The sequence below is a fragment of the Anguilla rostrata genome, chromosome 1, assembly GCF_018555375.3.
Source record: "Anguilla rostrata isolate EN2019 chromosome 1, ASM1855537v3, whole genome shotgun sequence".
NCBI classification, from domain to species: domain Eukaryota; kingdom Metazoa; phylum Chordata; class Actinopteri; order Anguilliformes; family Anguillidae; genus Anguilla; species Anguilla rostrata.
The window spans coordinates 74,578,277-74,589,077 of NC_057933.1; positions in this window are offsets into that span (position 1 = coordinate 74,578,277).

A 10,801-nucleotide genomic window follows, 5' to 3' on the forward strand; every position below is an offset into this window, starting at 1 on the left:
TATTATTTGAAACATGAACTGTAAATAGGCAACAAAGTGTTTACAATCTCCTGCAATGAATAATTTCAGCACATTACTGGAAGCAAGCACAAATCTCATTAGTCTTCTCGTAATTATTCTTTGGGCAACAAAACACCCTTGACTGGATTCACTACTTGCTGCGCGAGGCTTCGTTTTTGCTTGTAAAAGCAATTACTTAACTCTCTTCTACATGATTGCTTGTCACTGTGCCGCGGTTGCACTCAGTCACTCAACATAAAATAATGTTCGGCTCTCAAATTAACCTTGCCTCTTCTTCAAACTTATTTTAATTTAATTCCCATTTCATTCAGATTCTTCATTTCTTATCCTGAAAGTGAGTATCTGCATATTTTTTTCCTCAGAAGATGCATACGACTTGGATATTCTCAAGCAAGGCTGCACCACTGAGTGCAGAAGCTGAAGTTCCCCAGTCACATTACTCCAGATGAGTCAAAACAAGTCAAAACAAAACCATGTAGTGAGCTGTTACTGCATTTAGACAGTCCAGTGACAGCACTTCCTGTCAAAAGAACATATATTCTTGGCTTATGTTAATATTTCTCCACCAGGTCTTTAATTTAGTCCCACCCCAGGCAAAATTTTGAGTTGTATTAATGGTTGCGTCTGCACTGGATCTATTTTTGTTGGATGAGCATCGCTGTGTGCGATTTTGTCTCCTGCTCTGAGGAAATTTTACCCATTCAGTGTTGCAAGCATGACGTCGTCAGACAAGTTAGACTGTGTGGAAACATCGTCAGCAGCATCAGGCGGCTGCTGTGAGGACGTTGGCGGGTGGTGGATGGAGGGTGGTGGTTGGTCAATGGCGATTGGCGGGTTGAGGATAGAGGGTGGTGGTTGGTCAGTGGCGATTGGGGGGTGGAGGATAGAGGGTGGCGGGTGGAGGATGCAGAGTGGCAGTTGGCAGATGGACAGTGGTGTTTAGTCAGCGGTGAGTGACAGATGGAGGGTGGTGGCTTACGGGTGGCGAATGGAGGTTTGCGGGTAGAGGGTGGCCGTTGGCGGGTGAAGGTTGGTGGATGGTGCTTGATGGGTGGCGGATGGAGGGTGGAGGTTTGGTCAGTGGTGTTAGCGGGTGGCAGATGGAGGGTGGTGGTTGGTCAGTGGCAGATGGTAAGTAGAGGACGGAGGGAGGCGGTTGGTGGGGTGCAGATCCACGCTCAGGCAGTGAGGAGAGTCACAAGGCTATGAGACTTTGTTGTTGTCAACTGGTTGCCTAGCGCCCAGAGGGAGGCCAATGAGCTGAATTGGTGGGCCTTTGATGAAAGTGTTCGGGGATTTGTTTTGACGGAGGGTTTGGGGGATGATTTGAAAACAGCCGCTTTCATTGTTCCATCCCCACCAGGCTGTGGAAAATCCAGTCCCAGCCCGAACAGTTTCGGCTGAAAACACTGATACTAATAACGAAACAAAAATCAAATCAAAAACACCATGAGATACACACAGAAAAACGTTCAGTGTTAAAGCAACTCTGAGGGAGTACTTTTCATCCCAGACTGGATTCACATAAACACTGTTAGAGTTAAATGAACACTGAGCATTTTATAGCGTATATTCAACACGGAATACTCAACAAATCTCCCCTAATACATCCAGATTATAAAAAATGTAATGAAAACTGGCTGAGGTTTTGGCAAAATGGAGGGGTGAGGGGGGGGGGGGGCAAGTAACCCTGGGCCTCTGCTTGAGGCAGAGCTTTTCATGGCCAAAGAGAGCAGTGACAGGCAGTCACAATCACACACTGAGCAAGGGATTACAAAGACCGCTGAGGTTGCCATGGTTCCCGAGAAACAACAACAAAAAAACACCTTCCAAATTTAGCCTGAATTTAACGGCTCCAGACCTTTGCTTTAGCGTGTGTGTTCTCAACTGTTTTCTCCCCCTTGTTGTTTTGATACGCGCTTTTATTTATTTACAATCGTCATGCCTTCGTGGTGATGGGAAGGACTCATTTTCACCGATGAATGAGTCTACATGCAAGACCTGAATTTGTTAATTAGCTAATTGGAATTTAACCACAAATTTTTTTACAGTCATAAGACTGGCATTACAGTAAATCTGCAGGTAGAAGACAGGTACCCTTCTCTGACAATACATGTAGGAGAACAACCACCTCCAAGCTCTGCATTTTTCATTGTTCCTGGGGTACAACACCCAAAAAATTTTTTTATATTGATACTATGATTGATTGTTGTTTTCAATACAGTTTAGCAATATGTATTATGGAATACAGTATGTCATGTCTATAAAGCATTTAAATAAATGAGAGAGAGAGAGAGAGAGGGAGAGATGGGCAGAACGAGAAAAACTATAGGAGGGACCATGTGACCTGAATGGAGAGAAGTTTGGAAAAATGTAGTATTTCTTCACACAGTACTCGCCATGTGGAGCAGCTGGCCAGGTTTTGTAGTAGAGGCAGGACTGGAGCAGAAACTGCAGGCTTGATACAGTGATACCATCTAGTCTGTAGGTAATCAGAGCACTAGGTACAGTTTAGTCAGGAAAATGGCGAGCATTGTTGGACTGAATGGCCTGTTCTCTTCATTATGTTATGTTACGTTATGTTACTGTATGCTATGATATGCTATGTTATGTTATGTTAGGCTATGCTATGCTATGCTATGTTACGTTACGTTATGTAAAAATAGAAAACAGGTTTGGGTGTAAGCAGCAGTATTTGTGGCTGATTGGCCGGGTGGGAATGGCATTTGAGAAGGGACAGAAGTTCTGAGAAGCCAAAAAGGGAACCACCCAAAAAAAGATTAAAAAACAAAAACAGACAATAGCAATAGTGCAATAGCACTTTGTTTCAGGCTGAATGACTGGGTCTGTTTTAAATGAACAGTCAGTAGAATTACAAATTCCTCTTTTTTTTGTTCTCTATGTTTTCAGAGGAACATGTCCCTCTCCTGACATGTGCTAACCGGACTCAGAACTTAAGCTTTTGGTCACATTGTTCTTTTTTTTTTTTTTTTTGGGTCATGGGGTGAACAGAATGGGGGGCGGGGGGTTCTGCACTGGTATGAAAGCAGAGAACACGTCAGCTCAAAATACAGTGATCTTGACAGGACCCCTCAGACAACATCAGAACATCAGGATTCATAACTTTTCATTACTGACATTGGCTTTAATAGAATAGATTATTTGCAATAACACAAATGGTGGCCTGGGGTGCTGGGTCCCAGTGTGACATCTTTTCATGGGGCCCAGAAAACCACAGCAGTGCCCGCTCACTGCCCTCCTATTAAAAATACTGGCAAAGTAGAATCAATGTTAAAAATGAAATTACAAGCAGGCTGTAGTCTAAATGTTAATTCCTGGTCTGTTGGTTTTTGCATTTACTCAGCACGTAATTGATCAATTAAAGCAGTCGATTACACAGGTTACTCACCTCACTTGGTTTCTTGGGTGGGAACTCATTGCTGATTTTAAGGCAAAAACAAAAACTACCAGACCCTGCAGCCTGCCAGGACCAGGAATGAAGATCACTGTTATAAACAGAAGGAAATAACCTTTTAAAAATCCGAAATTTTTCCCTCTAACACTACATTTGTGATCAGCCCCCTGTCGCTGTACATGCACCCCCACGTTTAATTCCCAGAGATGTGTGACATTTCCCTCACTTTGCAGAAGCTCTTACCCACAATGCCTTGTGATGCAGGGGAACACAGCCCCTATACTTCCCCACAAACACACACATGCACACACACGCACACGCACATCCCCTGCACAATCACACAGTCCCCCCCCACCCCACAAGCAGGTCTGACACAGGGACGGACTACACGCTACACAGGCCTGAATAGGCCACACTTAATACAGAGATGGCCTACGTGCTACACAGACCTGGACAGAACACATTACATTACATTACATTACATTACAGGCATTTAGTAGACACTCTTATCCAGAGCGACTTACACAACTTTTTTTTACATTGTATCCATTTATACAGCTGGATATATACTGAAGCAATTTCGGTTAAGTACCTTGCTCAAGGGTACAACGGCAGTGTCCTACCCGGGAATCGAACCTGCGACCTTTCGGTTACAAGTCCAGTTCCTTACCCACTGTGCTACACTCCGTCTCCACACTTAAACCAGAGATGGTCTACACGCTACACAGAGCTGAACAGAACATACTTAATCCAGAGATGGTCTACACGCTACACAGACCTGAACAGAACACAGTTAATCCAGAGATGGTCTACAGGCTACACAGACCTGAACAGAACACAGTTAATCCAGAGATGGTCTACAGGCTACACAGACCTGAACAGAACACACTTGAACCAGAGACGGTCTACACGCTACACAGACCTGAACAGAACACACTTGAACCAGAGACGGTCTACACGCTACACAGACCTGAACAGAACACAGTTAAACCAGGGATGGTCTACACGCTACACAGACCTGAACAGAACACAGTTAAACCAGAGATGGTCTACACGCTACACAGACCTGAACAGAACACAGTTAAACCAGGGATGGTCTACACGCTACACAGACCTGAACAGAACACAGTTAAACCAGAGACGGTCTACACGCTACACAGACCTGAACAGAACACAGTTAAACCAGAGATGGTCTACACGCTACACAGACCTGAACAGAACACAGTTAATCCAGAGATGGTCTACACGCTACACAGACCTGAACAGAACACACTTGAACCAGAGACGGTCTACACGCTACACAGACCTGAACAGAACACAGTTAAACCAGGGATGGTCTACACGCTACACAGAGCTGAACAGAACACAGTTAAACCAGAGATGGTCTACACGCTACACAGAGCTGAACAGAACACAGTTAAACCAGAGATGGTCTACACGCTACACAGATGAAGCACTAATGTAGGTTTAGCTATGGCGCATGAGAACCGTGAACATGGATGACAAAGTCGGCTCCTGTCGGTAAACGCAGCTCAGAGCTCCCCCCCCCCCCCCCCCCCCTTCCCGCTTGCAGATTTAATATGGTCAGCTCGTTGCCATGGAGGCCTTGCTTTCGACGTACAGATTGGGTTCCCTGACGACAGACCGTGAGTCAGACCAGACGGTGTGATTATCCCGACTCTCTCACTCTCTCTCTCTCTCTCTCTCTCTCTCTCTCTCACTCTCTCTCTCTCTCTCTCTCTCTCTCTCAACATTTTTTTTCTCTGTTTCTGCCCCTCACTCTATGGCATTTGATGTATGGTCCAGACAGTATAGTGTACCTGGTATATGCAGTATGTTATAGTATACATGGTATATATAGTATAGTATAGTGTAAATGGTGTATATGGTATGGTATAGTATACATGGTACATATAGTACATTTCAGAGAGAGAGAGTACTGTAAGCTTTTGGCAATAAAAATGTAGTGTTTTGTCCTCCCAATGAAGCAAATTTAATTGAATTGAGATAGGGAGAGAGGGAGAGAGAGAGAGAGAGGGAGAGAGAGAGAGAGAGAGAGAGAGAGATGGGGAGGAGGAGAGAGAGAGACAGAGAGGGAGGAAGTGAGAGAGAGAGAGAGAGAGAGAGAAAGAGAGGGAGGAAGTGAGAGAGAGAGACAGAGACAGAGACAGAGATACAGAGACGTCAGGACGTCCTGTCCTGAATGCAGCAGGTGGTGTGGTGCTGTTTTCAGAGCCTGCCCAGGCAATGCGCCAGGGAAAACTGATGCCGACGGCCTTGCTGTGTTGCTGACCTCGTATTTTTCTGACCTGCCTTTTAATTAAAAAAAAATTTAGCTCCTGTGTTTTCGTCTCGGGTGTTTTTGCTAATCGCCGCTCCCTCGTCAGAATTCAGCGGTCCTCCTCCGAGGCGTTCAGGGGTCAGACAAATGAACCTTAATGACTGAACGCTGCTTCAGCCGCATCCAGATAGACAGAAAGAGCATGCGGCAGCGTGCTGTGCTGCAAGCTAATTGCACCCCATCCCCCCCCCCCCCGACCCCCACACACAGACACCTCGTCGTATCGACCGTTTCTGAGCAGAGCGCGAACCCGCGTGTCCCATTCCAAGTGAAACCCACGCCGTCTGCACCCCAGATCTTCCTGGTTTAATGGTAAAGTAACGGTCTCACAAGCTCAACCGCCTCTTATTCACCTTATTCGTATGATTCACAAACACCCGCCGTCAGCTGACCGCCACGCACGCCGCTGAAGGGCGGCCATTTTCGTTGGCTTTCTCCCTCGTCGTCTCTGGAACTAGGAAAAGCGCAACCTCCCAAGTTTTGCCTGGTTTTTTTATTTTTATTTGACACGGTACTGATGATAGTTTCCGGTCACAGTTCAGACACTCTGATGTTGAAGACAGAGGAGGAGGAGACTTCTCTGATTGTAAACAGAGAAATCATGCATAGTATGCCTTTGGATTGTGTACACAGTTACAGAGTTACAGTGTTATGCAAAACCCCTGCGGGTCAAATTGAAATCGCATTGTGTAAAGTTTAAGTTTGTTTGTCAAGTTTAAGTTTTATTTGCTTGCCGCAGAGGTTACTAACACGAACTCGACGCCGTCCAAACGTTTGCCCATGTAAAACAAGTGGCCCGGTCATAATCATGCAAAGTCCGCTCACCAGTGTGCAAAGATAAGCAGGCATTCTAGCTTCCCTGACACAGCGTGGTTTTCAGTGCTCAGCGAAAGCCACAGGAGTTTACTGGGACACAAAGCCCCAGAAATAAATGTTTCACCAATGATCTGAAGATAGCTGTAGTTTTTTTGTAAAATGGGAAAAACAAATATACACGCAAATACCACTATACAAATACGCATGTAAATATCAACCCTTTAATATCAAATCTAAATGTATCTCCACCCAGCACAATATTGTGCTTTGTATTACTGTATTGATGTTGTAGCGTGTCCTGCATCCTAGTTTGACTTAGCATAGGTTAGGTCAGAGTAATGTTCACTGTGTGAACTGGACTTAATGTGTTCATGGCTATGAATAACTGAACAATGTGAGTATTGTACCTTATCGGTCCTGTGTTTGTAGTTGTTCCAATGACCTTTGGTATGCACTTATTGTACGTCACTTTGGATAAATTGCCTGCCAATTAAATGTAATGTAACGTAATGTAAATGGCTGAAGCATGCAGCAAAAACAAGAAGGTCCTCTCTCCAGCGATCGTACCAAACGATTAGAAAATGATGGATGGATAGAGTGATCATACTTTTGTTAAAAAAAAATTTCTAAAAAGAAGAAAAAAGTAAATTCTTCCATGTTTTCTGTATTTTCAGACTGCAATTTCAAAAATATATATGACAGGCTTCATTTTAAATAAGGGGGACCAGAAGAACGTCTCTCCTCAGTAAGTGGGTCTTCGGCTGAGGAAGTAAACGATTCAGCGTCCGCAGCCTGTGTGTTCGGTGTCTGTTCTGTCTGTTCTGTCTGTCTGTCTGTCTGTCTTACATGTTTTTAATACTCTGTATATGTGCCCGAGTGTGACGTGGGGAAATGGAGAGGCTACCCTCCTTCCCTAAATCTCAGGTGTCACTACCCCATCGCCACCCCGGGAAAAATGCCATCGGATAAGCAATTCTCATTTGCATGTGACATTTGGGACCGCGTGCAGTGTGTGGTGGTGGTGGTGCAGAAGATTGAGATCTCGCTACAGTTTTCCACTGCGAGGGACTTTACTGCACACAACCCCTATACTTCCCCAAAAACACACATGTGCACACACATACACACGCACACACACACGCACACGCACATCCCCTGCACAATCACACACACCCCCCCCCCCCCCCCCAGCTGTATGTTGAGCTGTATGTTTTGCATTGCTGCTGAAGGAAGGAAGAGCAGCCTTTAATTTCCTCCTTTTGTTTCACCTGGGTTTAGCGGGTTGGGTGGGGCTGGGGGTGCATGGGATGTGAACGTAATGCAAGCATGAAAGACTGATCTAACAAACTCTTATTTGTCTGCTTGCTCTGAACAAAATGTAGGCTACTGCAGGCAGCCTTGAGCAGCCCTCTAAAGGGCGTTTTCCTCTAAGGAGCATTACACTCTGAAGACTGTTACATTCTGAAGAGTGTCATCCTCTGAAGAGAGTTACTCTCTGATGAGTGTTTCTTCCCGAAGGGCGTTACTATCTAAAGAGCATTACACCCTGAAGAGTGCTACATTCAGGAGAGCCTGAGTATTATAATCTGGGGAGCGTTACACCCTGAAGAGCGTTACATTCAGGAGAGCCTGAGTATTATACTCTGGGGAGTGTTACACCCTGAAGAGCGTTACATTCAGAAGCATCTGAGTATTATACTCTGGGGAGCGTTACATTCAGGAGAGCCTGAGTATTATACTCTGGGGAGTGTTACACCCTGAAGAGCGTTACATTCAGAAGAGTCTGAGTATTATACTCTGGGGAGTGTTACATTCAGAACAGCCTGAGTATTATACTCTGGGAAGTGTTACATTCAGAAGAGTGATTTTAGGAGATTACTGGTCGGTGCGCTGGTTGGACATGGCGAGCGTCATCAGGGGTGGTATATTTAGCCACAGAAGCCTGAGTATTATACTCTGGGGAGCGTTACATTCAGGAGAGCCTGAGTATTATACTCTGGGGAGCGTTACATTCAGGAGAGCCTGAGTATTATACTCTGGGGAGCGTTACATTCAGGAGAGCCTGAGTATTATACTCTGAGGAGTGTTACATTCAGAACAGCAGTATTTGAGGAGTATTACTGGTGGCTGCGCTGGTGTGGGCAGTGGCAGCGCTCAGCGGTGGTCCCATATTTAGCCACAGAATCACGTACGGACGATTTCATTCAGCGGGGGATACCGCCCACCACCTCTCATATCACAGGGACCCTTTCGATGCGCGGTTTCAGGGTCCCCAATCCTGGGGCTCCCCTGTGCACGCAGGCTGTCCTTCCAGCCAATCACGTGATCAGTTAAGGTCATCGGGGGAAAAAAAAAAAAAAATGTTTAGGTTTGTCCGTAACTGTGTGCTTAAACTGATTTTAGCACAAGACAGGGTCAGCCACACGAAATGTTTACCTTCTCTTTGGACTCTTCGGGGTCCACAGACGGTTTAGCTTCAGCCGCCTGGAGTCCAAAAAGCTTTTAGGTGTCCACGAACGGTCGGACAGGTTATCTGACAGGCATAAACCGTACCCCTAAAGGGAGACATGTAGGTTGCACCAACAAAGGCGACTTCACGGAAGGAAGGCGACATAAGCACACCAAGTCGAAAAGAAGAAAGACGATCGGTAATTAAAAAGTATCCATAAGCGAACGAAATCGGGAATAGTGTGTGGCGGCGGCTACCGTCAACACGCTCCCGTGCGCCGGCGCATCGGCCGTGCCCGCGGAGCCGAGGTTTCACTCACGCGCACGACGCACGCGCACGGACCCCAACGCACGCACGCACGACAGCGACGCACGCAGCAGCAGCGCAGCAAGCAAGCACGGATGCACGGAAGGGTGGGCTGAACGAGAGGGAAATCCACCTCCGGAATATGCACTCGCCCACTTCCTGATAGGGAAACATCGGCCACAACCGCTCCTCCCTCGAGACTGGATCCCCCCCCCCCCTCCGCTCCCCTCTCCCAGAGGACAGTTTGTTTCATATTGTTTGCAGACCTCACCCCCCCCCCCCCCCCCCCCTTTATTTTTTTGCCTGTAATTGCATTGCTCTACGAACCCTTATTCTATGGTGTCTGATTCCACAGCCGCTGCAGTGATGGAGAAATCCAATCCGTAATGTTGCAACATTAATGAGGAATGGCTGCCGGTATACGATGGACACACACACACACACACACACACGGGCACAAATAGATCGCGTTGCATTTTCGTCACACACACACACACACACACACACTTATCCAGAGTGACTTACGGTGAGAGAACACCGGAGCGTTCACCAGTCCTGTGAATGCGACCGCGCCGTGTCTGGCGCCGAACACCCCCCCCGAACATCAATCAGGGTTCGAACGGCCCCCCGCCCTGCTCGGGCGGGCTGCGGGCGCGTCGGCGGTCATCGGCGTTCCGTTTCTATGTACACACCGCGAGCGAAGAAAACGCACACACGGGGGGGGGGGGGAAGAGATATGGAAATGAGCCCGGCCGCGCGGAGGCGTCAGGTTTGAGTTACGGGAGCGCGCCGCGGCGTTATCTGCGCCGTTGCAGGCGCTATCGCCGCCCGCCACGCGAAACAGGACCCCTTTTTTCCTCCGGCTTCCTGGAGGCCGACCGGGTTGCCGTGCGGCGCGGGTTGCCGAGCACCTCGCCTGTACCCACAGTGCACCTCGCTGGCCGCGCTTCTGTGGGCCTCTCTTCGAGCGTGGCTTTTCCAGTAGGGTTCCAGCAAGGCTGTGAAACGACCTGAAAACCCCCCCCCCCCCCGGCCCCCGGTCTGCCATTGGTCCCAAAACCACCACCCAACACCAAACCCCCAGACCACCATCAGTCCTGACACCAATGCAAATGACTTAAAAACCAAATAAAATAGAGTCTAATGCCTTGTAGTGCCCACCCCCCACCCCCCCACTCTCAGCACATGCACTCACGTTGTCACTGCGTTCCTCCCGATGGCTCCAGCTGGACAGGCCGTGTGGTATTAATCCTGGAGCGCACAGCCTACCAGCGCCCAGCAGCCCGAGTCTCACCGCTCCAGTCTGGCGTTCGGTGGGCAGCGCGGCAGAACAGCACCGGGTCCCACCCCCCCCCCTTTCCCGCACCCCCCCCCTTCCACAGACAAAGACAGTGGAGGAGAGGAAGCAGGAAACATCCGAGAGAAGCAGAATCGAGAGGAAGAGGAAGCGAGT